The sequence below is a fragment of the Ailuropoda melanoleuca genome, chromosome 3 (assembly GCF_002007445.2).
Source record: "Ailuropoda melanoleuca isolate Jingjing chromosome 3, ASM200744v2, whole genome shotgun sequence".
NCBI classification, from domain to species: domain Eukaryota; kingdom Metazoa; phylum Chordata; class Mammalia; order Carnivora; family Ursidae; genus Ailuropoda; species Ailuropoda melanoleuca.
The window spans coordinates 89,477,031-89,487,161 of NC_048220.1; the positions used below are offsets into that span (position 1 = coordinate 89,477,031).

A 10,131-nucleotide genomic window follows, 5' to 3' on the forward strand; every position below is an offset into this window, starting at 1 on the left:
CCTTCATCTACATGATGCTGATTTTCAAGACCTTAAAAGGTGAATCACTTCAAGAACCACAGGCACCAAAATAATTAAAGACTGCTTTAACCACATTTTAACATTTATTCTTTGAGACATTACAGTGAAGCATTCATTATCTTTCCCATTTTTTAAATAGGAAAACCAAATTTGAAAGGATTTAAAGGGCATGCCCTAGGTGACACAGCTAGTACAAAACTGGAACCAAAAGCCGGGTCTCCTGACATGAATCCCACATCCTGCCCACTATACCAATTGTATATACAGCCCACATTGCTTTGTGGCTTTTCTTAGTGCAAAACTGGAGCCTGGAATGAAGTGGATTATCATCATATATTTTTTGAATAGATGAATGAGAAAGTGAAGGCTGTCCTTAGTCCCTTCTTCACCTCTTTTCCATGCACCCCCTACATGGCTAATCTTAGTTGATACTTAGCAATTTCCTACCCTGTGGCTCTCGGGCAGCTTCCTGTTCCCTGTTCCCATTAAGAACTTAGCCATCTTTTATCCCATTCTTTCTAGTTTCTAAGAACATAAACTATAAGCCCAGTTAACATTTATTAATTATGTACTATGCATTAGGTACTTACTTATCATATTAAATCCTTATAGCAAATGTAAAGGTTTAGGATTATCATTCCATTTACATATGAAAAAACCAAAACCTTTATATGACTTACAGAGCTAGAAAGTGTGGGATCTGGCATCCTATCCCAGATTTATCTGACTCCTAAAGTTGAAGGCCATACTTGCTGAACTCTCCTGCCTCCATACAAAGCTGACTGACTGCCAAGAGTTTATTTTTTTACTCATCCCTCCCAGAAGACATTTGCATTTTAATAAGATCTTTCAACACTTTAGCCCAACGGTTCTCAAAGTGCAGCCCATGAGCCTCTGAGGTCCTTAAGAAAATTTTTGGAGGTCTTCAAAGTCACAGCTATTTTCATAATAATACTAAGATATCATCTGCCATTCTCACTGAGTTAACATTTGCACTGATGGTGCAGAAGCAACTGTGGACATAACTGCTGCCACTTTAGAACAAATCAAGGCAGCATACCCAACTATCACTGCATGCTTCAACACCACACACTCATGGGAAAAACAAAAAGGGAGTTTTCTTCAGATTATCCATGGTGCACTGGGTGTTATACGCAAATAATGAATCATGGAACATTACATCAAAAACTAAGGATATACTGTATGGTGACTAATATAACATAATAAAAAATCATTATTTAAAAAAGATTATCTATAATGAAGCTGTATTATTCATTTTATTAAAATCCAAATGCTTTAGTACACATATATTTTTTAAAAATTTATTTGTTTATTTGAGAGAGAGAATGCACATATAGGGGAGGCAGAGGGAGAGGAAGAGAGAGAAACTTTAGCAGACCATGCTGAGTACACAGCCCAACACAGGACTCCATCCCACGACCCTGAGATCACAACCTGAGCTGAAACCTAGAGTCGGACACTTAACCCACTGTGCCACCCAGGTGCCCCAAGTACACATATTTTTAATATTTTTTGTGACAAAATGAGAAGCATACATAAAACACTTTTGAGGCATACCAAATTCTCAAGAAAAACACTTGTGAGATTTTTTTGAGCTGTGAACTAAACCAGCAACTCTTGCCATGGAATACCATCTTTTCTTGAAAAATTGACAGACAAGCAGGTTATTCAGACTTGAGTATCTGGCAGACATTTTCTCAAAAATGAACAAAGTGAGTCTGTCATTTCAAGGAAAACAGCTGACGCTATCTGATTTCAATGATAAACTTTGAGCTTTCAGTGAAAATTAGAATTTTAAAAAATTTTACCTACCACCATGAGCTTGACAAGTTTCCAATACTTAAAGATTTTTCTGATAAGATCAGTGGTGATATTAATAGATATGAGATTTTTTATATTGTGTAATGAAATGTATCAATATTTGGAAGATCTGCATAACTCAGTGAATCAATATTTCCCAAATGATTAATGTATGATATTATAGAATCATACATGGGTAAAAGATCCATTCAAAGTGCAGGACAGATCAATGGATTTTAATGTAATAGAGTATGAAAAGCTCATTGATATGGGGTCAGGTTCCGTACTACAACTAACCTGTTTTGGTGTACTAAAGAAAGTCACCACAGTTATCTAAAAAGTCTGCTGAAATAATCCTCCCTTGCCTAATTACATACTGTGTAAGGTGGGATTTTCTTCATAACCTTCAACCTAAATAACATATCACAACAGATTGAAAGCAGAAGCAGATCTTAGAATCCAGCTGCCTTCTATTAAGCCAGACATTAAAGAGATTTTCAAAAATGTAAGACAACAATGGTCTTCTCAACCAAATATTTTTGTTTTAGAAAATATATTTATTTTTCAGAAAAATATTATGTTAACATATGATGGTGTATTGTTATTTTAAAAGGAATTTATGAATTGAAGTTTTAAAATTTTCTCAGTTTTAATATACAACATGGTAAATATTGAGAGGTATAACTCCCACAATCAAAATCTCTTTGGGATCTTCCATTATTTTTAAGAGTATAAATGAGATTTGAGACCAAAATGTTTGGGAACCACTGTTTTAATGCAAGGAAGTGATAATTTGGATATTTCTGATAAACCAGTGGAGTGGGTAATTTGCAAGAGGACTTTCTATCCTCTCTCTAAAAACCAAAATGTACAATCTATACATATTCCTCTGAGAAAACCTGCTCCCAGGAAACCCCCAATCAAGACTTGGGTTGCATGCTGTCCCTACATTACCATTTCACAGTGCCAGTTAAATCTTTGCTCAGGCAAAAACTCAGCATGGCATGCATTTAATTCGTATTTTTTCATGGATCATGACCTTTCAACTATAGGAGTCAGCAAAGGGAGGGGATTTCTATATAGTACCACTGGGGGGGTATCTTTCACCCCCAAAGTGAATCTTAGTCTGAGAACATTTCTTGGCAGGTTCTGAGAGTCTGTATCTAATTAATCACCTCTTCAGACACTCAAGTGGACAGCCCTTGGGGCAGGAAGGGAGAGGCCTGGGAGGCAGAGCAGAATAAACATCTTAATCCAAATCAAGACTGAGGCCAGCTGTCCAGTCTGTCTTGTGGCCATGGCTCACAGGCTGCTGCCTATGGCTGCCTCTACTTTATCCCTTGAAAGTGCCTCCTTCACTCTCCTTCCCACGCAAGCAGCCAGTCCAGTGTATGAATTTGTGGGTTGGACTCTAATTGCTAGCTGTGCTGGGAAGCCCGCCTCCCTCTAATTCAGCCTTGACACAAATAGCTAGAAAGTTCACTTGCAAAGCCACAGCTCCCGCAGCAATGCCCTTGGGGGTTCCCTTCTAGAGAAAGGACTTCTATTCCATTCAAGTCAACAGCTACTTACCGAGCACCTATTTGGTACTTAGCACACCCGGTAAAAAATGAATCTGAAAAACAAATTTGGCAGAATCATGGAGGCTTGGAGTTTCTAGGTATCTCATCATAGCTCTACCTTCACACAGGGCCCACCAGCCTCTACTTGGACCACTTCAGTGATGAAGACCTGGCTGCCTCTTCAAACATTTTTAGAGAGCGTTAGTTGGTAGCAAATTCTTTCTGCTTCTCTAGGAGAGGCAGCATAGCACAGCGGTTAAGCCACATAGACCTGAATTTTTTTTTTTTAAAGATTTTATTTATTTATTCAACAGAGATAGAGACAGCCAGCAAGAGAGGGAACACAAGCAGGGGGAGTGGGAGAGGAAGAAGCAGGCTTCCAGCAGAGGAGCCTGATGTGGNAAAATTCTTTATGCTTCTCTAGGAGAGGCAGCATAGCACAGCGGTTAAGCCACATAGACCTGAATTTTTTTTTTTAAGATTTTATTTATTTATTTGACAGAGACAGCCAGCGAGAGAGGGAACACAAGCAGGGGGAGTGGGAGAGGAAGAAGCAGGCTTCCAGCAGAGGAGCCTGATGTGGGGCTCGATCCCATAACACCAGGATCACGCCCGGAGCCGAAGGCAGACGCTTAACCGCTGTGCCACCCAGGCGCCCCTAGACCTGAATTTTATTCCCATCTCAGTCACTTACAATCTTGAGCAAATTGCTTTATCTATCTATGCCTCAGTGTCCTTATCTGTAAGAAAGGAATAACAATACCCATCACATGTTAAAATAAACTATACTTGTGAAATATATTGCCTAGGTCCTGGCACAAGTTAAGTGCTTATTAAGCCAGTTCCATCAGGTAGTCACCTTTGACCTTTAGCAAATTTGTTAATTCAGATTCTTTTGTAACTGAAATAATACCTACAACTTATGGTTGTCAGGATGCATCCCTGATAGGACATTGTAAGTTATTTTAATATTTTAAGCTAGAATTTTTTTATCTATAAATAGAGTTAGCAGTGCTTGCTATCTAAAGGGGTTTTATGAGAAATTAAGTATATAAGGTAGATACTAACTATATGTTNGGTAGATATTAACTATGTGTTTGGTAAACAGTAGACTACATTAGCATTCACTTCCATCCATTTGCCCTGAGAGATGTCTCCCTTGCATGGTCTTTTGTCAACTATTTGGATCTACAGAGACTAAGTCAGATCTTTCTTCCAGTTGGATCATTCATCATAATGTTTCCTGTGTGTTTTCTTTCCTCTGGTGTATACTTTTCCAGTATCTCCAAAGCATTTCTTGCATAATATTTTGAGCCTTTTACCATCCTGGGAATGTTTCCCAAATGACCCTTAGTTTGTCAAGATTCTTTTCAAAATATGATGTTCAGATTTAAATGTGAAATTCCAGGTGAAGATTGACCAGCCCAGAACAGTTTGAAACCATCATCTTCATTGTGTATGATGCTGAATTTCTTTGAATGGGACCAAAGATTAAGTGGTAGATTTGCCATATTGATTCATATTGAACTTGTAGTCAACTTAAATCGTAGAGTTGTTTTCATATTTGACTGTTGTTAAACATGTCTCTCCTATTCCATACTCATGAAGTTTAATTTTAAAAAGAAAAAAGAGGGGCACCTGGGTGGCTCAGTCATTAAGCATCTACCTTTGGCTCAGGGCATGATCCCAGTGTCCTGGGATCGAGCCCTACATCGGGCTCCCTGCTCTGCTGGGAGGCCTGCTTCTCCCACTCCCACTCCCCCAGCTTGTGTTCCCTCTCTTGCTGGCTGTCTCTCTCTCTGTCAAATAAATAATTAAAATCTTTAAAAAGAAAGAAGAAAGAAAGAAAGAAAGAAAGAAAGAAAGAAAGAAAGAAAGAAAGAAAGAAAGAAAGAAGAAACATGGAACACTTCACAAATTTATGTGTCATTCTTGCATAGGAGCCATGCTAACCTTCTCTCTATCATTCCAATATCAGTATATGTGCTGTTGAAGTGAGTATGTTTCATTGTTTTAATCATAAATATAGGATTTTTTATTGATCTCTGATAAAATTTGTTTCATTATTTTGACTCATTCTTCTTACCTATTTCTATTAAAATAAACCCAGATTTTGATATCCAGCATATTACCTACTTGTTGCATTCTCTGTTTACATATTTAATCAGAGTGTCCTTTATTTAATTTAATTAAATTGTTGAAGAAGATAGGCCAAGTAAGAGCTATGTAGGATGAGAGAGTGCACCCCATCCCCATCCAGGTGGATTTTGATCAACATTGTGAAGGTCTGGTCAGTTAAATGCTTATAAACTTTCTGTATTGTAATACCATCCAGCTCTCAGTTCTTTACCATTTTACATACTCCATGCTTGCAAGATGACAAAATGAAGTAATTTTCCTCCTCTATGGCACAGGGGAAAGCATATAGCTGAGAACAAAGATTCAAATCTTTGTTCTTTAACACACTTGTTGGATGTCATGTGAAAAATTACTTAAACTTACCCTTGATTTTCCCATATGCAAAAAAGACAACACTATTACCTTCCTCACTGTTTACTGAGAAAATTAAGAATGGTGATAATTAGAATAAATTCTCCATAAAATTCAGATATAGCTTATATCAGTAACTGGACTGGAACACAGATCATCTTTGTATATGTTTTAAACAGACAGATGAAGAAAAGAGGCTCAGAGAAGTAAAGTATCACCAAGATTCAAATTCATATCTGCTTCGCTTAAAAATTATCTTTCCACAAGGCTATGGTACCTCACTGAGCATTATCTGTATAAAGTGCTTTGTATTATAAAATCCCAGATTGATATGAATTATTATTATAATTTAGTTTACCAGTTAGAAAAGACAATTAGGTTCATTTAGCATATTTTGTCCTCCATGAATGCAAGTGGACTCTGGTAGTTATAAATTTGTATTTTTATATATTCACAAATCACCTTTCAATAATTTTTTTCCTAGTTTTTCTTTTTCTTTCTTTTTTTTTTTACTTTAGACAGAATAGGTTTATAAATTCTAGAATCATCCCTTCCTTCTTAGAAAAACTCTAAGTATTTATCCTTCTCCAGGTCTCTGATACTTCTCATATTGAGAAATATGCCATGTTATTTTGTGTGGGTTTTTTTTTTTAAGATTTTATTCTTTTATTGGACAGAGAGGGACACAGCAAGAGAGGGAACACCAGCAGGGGGAGTGGGAGAGGGAGAAGCAGTCTTCCTGCTGAGCAGGGAGCCCAATGTGGGGTTTGATCCCAGGACCCTGGGATCATGACCTGAGCTGAAGGCAGACGCTTAACGACTGAGCCACCCAGGCGCCCCTGTTTTCTGTGGGTTTTTTTGTTTGTTTTTGCCTACAAAATACTTACATGTAACTGTCGGAAACTAGACAATAGGTAAAGAGTTATACAAAACGTAGTCAGGTATTAAAAATGAAATCAAAAATTGTCCTAGATGGTCAAGAAAGTGATCAAGTGTGAGCTGCAGGGATCAGCAAAGACCTCATGGTAAGGACTGTAATTCTGGACTCCAAAAGATCAGTCCTTGATTTTTGAATTTTCCATAATCAAGCAAGGAAGCATTGACTGTGTTCCTTGAAGATTCCAGGAATCTGTTTTCACTTTTCTGTGCTTACTTGAGCTCCTTCTATCTGCATTGGTACCCAGTAGCAGTGCCAACTGTCAGAGCTGACTGGTTCACTCCTGCTGATCTGTGGTCCATGAACTCAGATACACTTTGCTGAGAGAATCATCAGAAGAGCCCGGGGGGAAGCCTGTGTTGACTGAAGAGCAGGGGGAATAGTTATTGCCCAGAATTCCTGGAAAAAATGAAGCTACAACAAACCCAAACACTCTTGCCCAAAGTCTGTAGGTTTTTAACTTATCTATATTACAAACCTATATTCAACACTTACTCTATACTGGGCCTGGGCTAAATATTGGAGATAAAAAGTCAATCTAGGGGCGCCTGGGTGGCACAGCGGTTAAGCGTCTGCCTTCGGCTCCGGGCGTGATCCTGGCATTCTGGGATCGAGCCCTACATCAGGCTTCTCCGCTGTGAGCCTGCTTCTTCCTCTCCCACTCCCCCTGCTTGTGTTCCCTCTCTCGCTGGCTGTCTTTATCTCTGTCAAATAAATAAAAAATCTTTAAAAAAAATGAAAATGCTTTTAGGTGACTAGACAGTACATTGACTGTGAGAGAGTGATGGGGGCAAAGCTAGAGAAGTGATCATGAGACAGATGGTGAAGAATTTTGGTTGCTAAGGTAGGGAGTTTGAACTCTTATCCTGTGGTGGCCCACTGAAGGAATTTAATCAGCAAAATGAAATGATTATAACTATGCTTGAAAAAGATGGCTTTTATTAGAGGTGTGTAGAGTAAATAGAGAAAGAATCATTCTGAAACCCAGACAGTCCAGTTAGGAGGCTGTGGCAGTAATCAGGTTAGAAGCAATCGCTACTGACTAGAGCAGTGGCCACTGGTGGGAATCAAATAGAGGGAACAAATGCAAATGATATTAAAGAAGGTAGAATTCGAGTTCCTGGTGACAAGAAGAATGACATGGGAAGAAAGGGATAATAGTAGAGTAAAGAATCTAGGGCAGTTCTTACATTCTTATATGGCTAACTACACTGATTATGGTTCCTTTCATTGAGATAGGGCATGAAGTGGGAAGATCAGTTTTTGAGTGGTAAGATGATGAGTTCAGTCTTTGACATATTGAAGGTCTACAGGATTTCTAAGGGAATATTTTAGTTGACGGTTTTATATAAGAGTCTGAAACTCATTTGAAAGAAGGGAGGAGAGAGAGATTCATCAATATAAAAATGGTGGTTTGAAACCATGGATTGACATGGAAGGGGGAGACACCAATAACAATTATTTTGGAATATCTGCCCAAAACATATACTTTTTCTCTAAGAACTCTTCCTCACCTGATCCACAGGTGGACATATTTGAATGGTGTGACTTTGCCATACACCGTAATTGTCATAGCTGGTTGGTCCAAACTGGACTAATCAGAATGTTAGCTAGGGGATCTCATATTGAAACATCTTTGCACAATATGTCCATAAGTTGTTTGGCTGTGGAAATGTAAATTCAGGAAGTATGGAGAAACCATATTTGGCTATGAAAAAGCTAAACAAGTTAANGACTAGACAGTACATTGACTGTGAGAGAGTGATGGGGGCAAAGCTAGAGAAGTGATCATGAGACAGATGGTGAAGAATTTTGGTTGCTAAGGTAGGGAGTTTGAACTCTTATCCTGTGGTGGCCCACTGAAGGAATTTAATCAGCAAAATGAAATGATTATAACTATGCTTGAAAAAGATGGCTTTTATTAGAGGTGTGTAGAGTAAATAGAGAAAGAATCATTCTGAAACCCAGACAGTCCAGTTAGGAGGCTGTGGCAGTAATCAGGTTAGAAGCAATCGCTACTGACTAGAGCAGTGGCCACTGGTGGGAATCAAATAGAGGGAACAAATGCAAATGATATTAAAGAAGGTAGAATTCGAGTTCCTGGTGACAAGAAGAATGACATGGGAAGAAAGGGATAATAGTAGAGTAAAGAATCTAGGGCAGTTCTTACATTCTTATATGGCTAACTACACTGATTATGGTTCCTTTCATTGAGATAGGGCATGAAGTGGGAAGATCAGTTTTTGAGTGGTAAGATGATGAGTTCAGTCTTTGACATATTGAAGGTCTACAGGATTTCTAAGGGAATATTTTAGTTGACGGTTTTATATAAGAGTCTGAAACTCATTTGAAAGAAGGGAGGAGAGAGAGATTCATCAATATAAAAATGGTGGTTTGAAACCATGGATTGACATGGAAGGGGGAGACACCAATAACAATTATTTTGGAATATCTGCCCAAAACATATACTTTTTCTCTAAGAACTCTTCCTCACCTGATCCACAGGTGGACATATTTGAATGGTGTGACTTTGCCATACACCGTAATTGTCATAGCTGGTTGGTCCAAACTGGACTAATCAGAATGTTAGCTAGGGGATCTCATATTGAAACATCTTTGCACAATATGTCCATAAGTTGTTTGGCTGTGGAAATGTAAATTCAGGAAGTATGGAGAAACCATATTTGGCTATGAAAAAGCTAAACAAGTTAAATTGAGAGGAATGAGGCAAGCCTGGGGAGATAAGAGAGAGAAAAGCTCCAAATTGCCTAATAGTTTTTGAAACTCTGACAGCCTTTCACAAGGCCTTGGTTCCTTAGGAAATACCCCCCCCCATTCTTCCAATAAATCCCAATCCATGCCCTCAAACATCCCATTTTTTTCCCTTATTCTTGTATGGAATGAAAGTGTTACTTACAAACAGAGGGAGAATTAGAATATAATTACTTTGAAAGCCTTAATAAAGGTATAAATCCAGGCATTAAGTAGTAATAGCTGCTAACAAAGCAAAAACTAAGCAACCAAATATTATGTGTCTCCTAGGTGGAATTGGACAGTATCACCTATGGTAAATCACTGCCAGAAAATCAAACTTGGGTCTGATCAATTCTCTAAACCTGACTAACAGTTTACAGGAAATACAGGGTCCAGAGGAGCATGTTAAACTTTACCATGGGGATAAAATCAGTAATATACAGACTGTGACAAGCATTATCAGACAAATTACCTTATTTTTTTCATGCAAAAAAAAGAGATAGGAGGAGGTGGGAAGGTGATCCAAAAAGTTAAATGAGAGTTAAG

The 10,131-nt window shown here is 38.2% G+C and overlaps 1 non-coding gene across 1 annotated transcript; it reads right to left on the reverse strand.

The window, feature by feature from the left end:
• Positions 1–5,299: 5,299 nt before the first annotated feature.
• On the reverse strand, positions 5,300–5,406 carry LOC117801629. The gene has a single exon (XR_004624390.1). It is a non-coding gene; the product is annotated as a U6 spliceosomal RNA (small nuclear RNA).
• Positions 5,407–10,131: the final 4,725 nt, after the last annotated feature.